The sequence below is a fragment of the Arachis ipaensis genome, chromosome B7, assembly GCF_059453495.1.
Source record: "Arachis ipaensis isolate K30076 ecotype BB chromosome B7, ASM5945349v1, whole genome shotgun sequence".
NCBI lineage: Eukaryota > Viridiplantae > Streptophyta > Magnoliopsida > Fabales > Fabaceae > Arachis > Arachis ipaensis.
In genome coordinates, this window is record NC_142442.1 from 137,159,425 (window position 1) to 137,165,648 (window position 6,224).

Here is a 6,224-nt window from a genome sequence, read left to right on the forward strand (position 1 = left end):
ATTTTGATCATCTTTATAATTATTTATTTTTCTCATTTATGTGGATATGTTTCTTCAAAAAATTCACTGTTTTTGTGTCATAAGTTAATTTGTCCCATGCTATGTGTGTGATTTGAAATAGATCTCTGAGGATTTAAAGTGTAAACCAATTTTAATTTTAATTTAGTGAAAATTATTACTTTTGGTGTCAAATTCGGACTTACTGAGGCTTCCTTTTATTGATGATTAATATTTAGAATTAATCTTTACATACAAGTTATTTGTACTCATGCGCACACATTTTTATTGCGCCTCTTTTTTTTTCTCTTTCTTTTTCGTTATTTTTCTCTTTTGTTATCGTTGTCACCAACACCATTTCCTTCTTCTTTTCTCATTGAAATTTCTTCTTCTCCTTCCTTTTCCTCCTTCTCCTCCATCATCTTCATCATTATGATCATGATCATTATAATCATCGTCGTCTTCTTCTTATACGTATCGTCGTTATTGTCATCATTATCATTATCATCGTTATCGTTATCTCATATATTATCGTAGAATTTCTGATCCAAATTGATTTGGATGTATTTTTGTTAAAAATTCAGTCATTTTTATGTGTTGTTTTCAAACCGAATTTGTGTGTCGTAATTATTAAGTAATTTTTGTGTATTTCTGAGTTAATTGAGGTTTGTAGCAAAATTTCATTGTAAAAATTAAGAAATTTATGTGTTATTGTTAAGAAATTTCGGTGTATTTTTATTCTGATAAGTTTTGCATAATTCAAAACTCTTTCTCTTTCTCCTCCTCATCTTTTGCTACTTCTTCATCTTTTTCATTATAATCATCATATTATTTTTTTTCTTATTAATCTTTTTTTTCTTATTTTACCTTCTCAAGTTTCTTCTTGTTTTACTCTTTTAACAAGAATAAAAAATCAAATAAAAAAGAAGAAGAAGAAGGAGACATAATGCTATAAAATTACTTGGAAGAAGATGAATCTACATTCATTCAAGTAAAAGAAATAAAGAAATAAGAAAAAAAATACAACATTAAAAAAATATTTTTGTGCTTTTATAGCAAAATTTTGGTATAAAAACTAGAAATTTATGTGTTATTGTTAAGAAATTTTGGTGTATTTTTATTCTAATTTCAGAGTTAATTGAGGTACATTTTGAAAATAAGTTTAGACCAAAAGTGCACCTTATATGCACCGAATTTAAATCTAGAATGCACCAAAATTACTTAATGATAACCCTAAATGCACCAAAATTACTTAATGATAATCCTCTTAAAACCTTGTGTCACAATTAAAAAATTTTGGTGTCAAAATTGAGAAATTTCTGTGCAACGGTTAACAATTTTCGGTGTTATTTCCTGATAAATTCTGCATAACTCAAAACTCATTTTCCTCCTCCTTCTTCATCATTATCATCTTCTTTTTTTTCTTGTTCATTTTCTTCTTATTTTACTCTCTTAATAAGAAAAAAAATCAAATAAAGAAGAAAAAAACACATAATGTTACAAAATTACTAAGAAAATGATGAATCTACATTCTAAAAGAAAGAAAGAAATGAGAAAAAAAAGAAGAAGAAAAATGCAGCATTAAAAAATATTTTTTTGTATTTATAGCAAAATTTTAGTGTAAAAACTAAGACATTTATGTGTTATTGTTAAGAATTTCGGTGTATTTGTATTATGATAAGTTCTGCATAATTCAAAATTCCTCCTCCTCCTCCTTTATTGCTTCTTCTTATTCTTTTTTATTATCATCATTATCCTCTTCTTTCTTTTTTTCTTATTCATCTTTTCCTTCTTGTTTTGCCTTTTCAAGTTTCTTCTTGTTTTACTCTCTTAACAAGAATAAAAAAAATAAACAAAGAAGGAAAAAAATACATAATGCTACAAAATTACTTGGAAGAGGATGAACCTACATTCATTCAACTAAAAGAAAGAAAGAAATAAAGAAAAAAAGAAGAAGAAAAAATGCATTAAAAAATATTTTTGTGCATTTGTAGCAAAATTTCGGTATAAAAACTAAAAAAAATTATGTGTTACTGTTAAGAAATTTTGGTATATTTGTATTCTGATAAGTTCTACATAATTCAAAACTCTTCCTCCTCCTCCTCATCTTCTGCTACTTCTTCTTCTTCATTTTCTTATTTCATTTTCTCATAATTCTTTTTGGAAAAAAAATTAAACAATATATATATATATATATATATATATATATATATATATATATAATGTTACAAAATTAATAGAAAGATAAGGAGGAAAAAATACAGCAGCAATAAAAAGAATGACGAAGAGGATGAAACATGCAAAGAAGAAGAAGAAGGAATGCGGAAAAAAAAGGAGGAGGAATGCAAAGAAGAAGGAGGAGGAGGAACGTGGAATACAAACATTGGAAGAGGACCGCGAAAAAGAAGAAGAAGAAACACGAAGAAGAACGACGTGATTTCACACACGCGTTATGCAAGTAGATTTTATTGGGTTAAAATTAACTTGTTTGAACTTATTTGCCAAAAAGACTTGTATGCATAGCAGCCAAGACGGTAATAAAATTATGGGATAAGTACGATTTTGGTCTCTAAGGTAGGGGTTAAAAATTTTTTTCGTTCCTGATCTTTTTTTGCTTACAAAATCGTCCCTAAGGTTTAACTTAGTTTTAAAATCGTCTTTTTTACCAAAATTTTAATTTTTATTACCAAATTAACCATAACTAAAAGAAATATATTTAAAAAAAAAAACGGGTTAAAGGGAAAGGGGGAAGGGGATCACACTGTGGGGAGGGGGTGTTCAGGAAAGAAGAGTGGAAAGAAAAGGTGGGGAAGGGAAGGGGAAGGGAATCCGCCGCCAGCCCTCAAGAGTGTCGTCATCCCTCGAGATTTGCACCGCCGCAGTGCCTCCCTTGTGATTCGCAGCGCCACCGACCACCGCAAAGTCGTTCTCATTGCGATTCGCAGTGCCGCCAACCACCATAGCGCCCTCCTCGTTGCGATTTGCATCCCGCCTCCACCGCATCGCCGTTTTTGTCGCAATTCGCAGCGTCGACACCACTGCCGCAGCCCTTTCCACGTGATCCGCCGCCACCACCGCAGCTCTCCTCCCCTCGCGATTCGCAGTTCACCGCCGCAGCCCCTCCTCCGCCACCACCTCTGCAGCCCTTCCCCTCGCGATTCGCAGATCACCTGCTCTCCCTCGAGGTCCCTGCAGTGCTGTTTCAGTTTTTTATTCTTTTTTTCTTTAATTTTTTAGATTTAAAGGAAGGTGTTTTACTTTTGTTTATTCCATTGTTGTTGTTGTTGATGATGTTTCTGGTTGCTTCTGTTTATTCCTTTTTGTTCTATTGTTGTTGTTGATGCTTCTGGTTGCTTCTACTTCTATTTCTTTTGTTGGAGAAGAAGGCAAGACTCTGTTTTATAGCTTTCTGTTTCTTCTGGTCCTCAATGTGTATTGCTTTGTTTATCTTCTGGTTGCCTTGTTTATCTGCTTTCATTATTCATGTATATTGCTTCTGCTTCTACTTCTTGTCTTGTTTATCTGCTTTTGGTTGTTTCTGGTTCTGCTTTTGTGATGGAGAAAAAAAAAAGAAGAATAGAAAATGAGAATTTTGGGGAAGAAGGAGAAGGGTATTTTGGTCGAAATGACGATTTTAAAATCAAGCTAAATCTTAAGGACGATTTTGTAAGTAAAAAAATTAGGGACGAAAAAATTTTTTAACCCCTATCTTAAAGACCAAAATCGTATTTAACCCCAAAATTATAATCAGATTAAGTGGTGTTATTAAACTAAAAAATTTGAGTAATATTGAATATTTTAATTAACAATTCTAATCTGGTTAATGTGTAGAATGAGAACCTATCAAAATATAAACATCAATTGGTAGTTATAGTAACAATTTCTTGACAAGAATTAATATCTCGAACTGGTTTGATTAGGTTAAGAAGTTATTGGAAATATTATTGATTAAAAGTTTAGGATAAAGTCAATACATAACTATTGATTAAAAGGGATAGAGGCTCTTTAATAGTCAACAACGTGAACTTATTTCATAATCACTTGACTGCCACTTAGAGGCAAAATCAAATTACTAGAGAAAGATTCTTGAAATCATAATCCCTTGTTTCAAGATACAAATTTTTAGATAAATTCATTGCTATTGTTTTAGATTTTCATCAAATTTTTAATTAAAATTGACATAATAAGATGAATTAATGTTTTTAATTTTTATAATACAGACTTGTTACAAAATTGTTTTTCAAGTAGACAAATCCAAAATTAAAAACTACATTTCTTCTCTTTCACTCAAATAATGTTTGGCCGCCTTAGAATTAATTAAGTCTTACTAATGGAGAAAGGTATCATTGTTTTGATATTCAGTTATTTAATTTAATTTTACAGCGCCAAGGTGGAAGAATGTTGTGCTTTTGAAGAGACCAGAAAAAAAAATGCAAGATTACATAAATAAAAAAATAAATGAGAAAAGAAAAAAAGATGCAAAGATTACATAAATAAAAAAATAAATGAGAAAAATAAATAATTATTAAGATTATCAAAATTTAAAAAAAATAGAAGTTATATTTATAATGATTATAAAAAATAAATAAAAATAACTAAAGATATATTTATTTTTTATAAAAAATTAATTTTTTAAATATTATAAATATTAATTTTTCTAAATAATTTTAATAATTTTTTTTAATAATTAATTCTTCCTACTAAACAAAATAAAATACAGAAAATATAAATGACAGAGATATAAAATTTAGTATTTTTGTATTCTCTTTGATAATAAAATAGAATAAATTATAAAAATTTAATTTATTTTTATTTTTTTATTTAAAAAATTTTAAAAAATATAATAATAAAAAATAATAAAAAATAAAAAAAATTGTGTTTCTATTTTTTTTCTTTTGTCATAATGAATACAAAATATACTAATTTAAAATATAATATTTCTACCATATGTCAAATCTAATTTTATGTCTTAGTATCCCTATTTCAATTTCTATTTCTTATAAGCCAATGAGTAATAGCTTAAATGGCATAGTCTCCCAATACTCAATTAAAAGGTTGCGGATTCGAGTATCGTATCTTTGGTAAAAAAAATAAAATTTCCATTCCTTATAAATATGCGCGGATTACTTTTTCCATAAAAAAATTTGTGAAAAGAACCTTATATGGTAGATATAACGTTAATTTTATTTAAGATAGTTTTGTGAGGGTCCTAAAGACCTAAATAGTAAATACCAGTAAAATATTAAGTTGAGGTTTAAGTGTGGTGATGCTCTTGTGCACCCGTAGCTTCTGAAAATGAGAAAGTAATCCTGTTCCCATTTTTCCTTTATCACAAACCCAAAACCCTAATTCCTCTGAAACAAAACCGAAACTTTTCCCCCTACTGAATGCTTTAATCGGCCGGGTCGGGTCGGACTATTGTGCATTTTCGAACTAGCCCGTGTGAATGTTCCGATCGAACATGGAGAAGGAGAAGTGGTTTCAATTTAGGGGAACAAGTAAATACTCTGATTTTGAGGGTATGCTATGACCAATATTATTAGGTTCTAGTTTGACTTGCGCAAATTCTTCTAATGTTGGGTGCAATCACTTTCACAAGCTTACTATTTTCAACAGTATTGTGAATTTTGATAATTCCTCGCGCTTTTATGAGATGATTGCAGCTTTGATTTAGTTTTCTTCCACTCATTATCATTTCTGTATCTATCATTAATATTAGCCTTTATTTTTCAACGCCTCTATCACTGATTAAAAGTAAAGCATGGTTAAGAAGCATTCAATTTTATTATGGTCAAATATTTAACAAGTAAAATGAGCATACAGTTTTATTTTGTTATGGTCAAACTCATGACAGATGATTGTGAATCCCATTGACCACCAATCTGCATCTTTTTTCTTGTGGTCTGAAGTTGCAACTAGTTTTGAAGCTACCACAAAGGCAGCAATGTGATTGTTCTTATTAGGACCTCCTAGTAATATGAATTCAAGTTCTGATATGTGCCGCCCAAATCGTGGTGTTGGTATAGTTTATTGAATCTGTTGTTGATTATTGGAATTTTCATGTCTGGATTATTGTCTTATTGGTTTTTGGTTATGAATGGTGGTGGAAAAGGGATATTGGTGGTGGTAGATGGAAAATCAGGGGTGGTGGTGAGGGTAGATGGTGAGGGTATTACAAACTTTTTAAAATTTTGTGTGTCTTGTGCATTTGTTTTGCCAAACGTAGA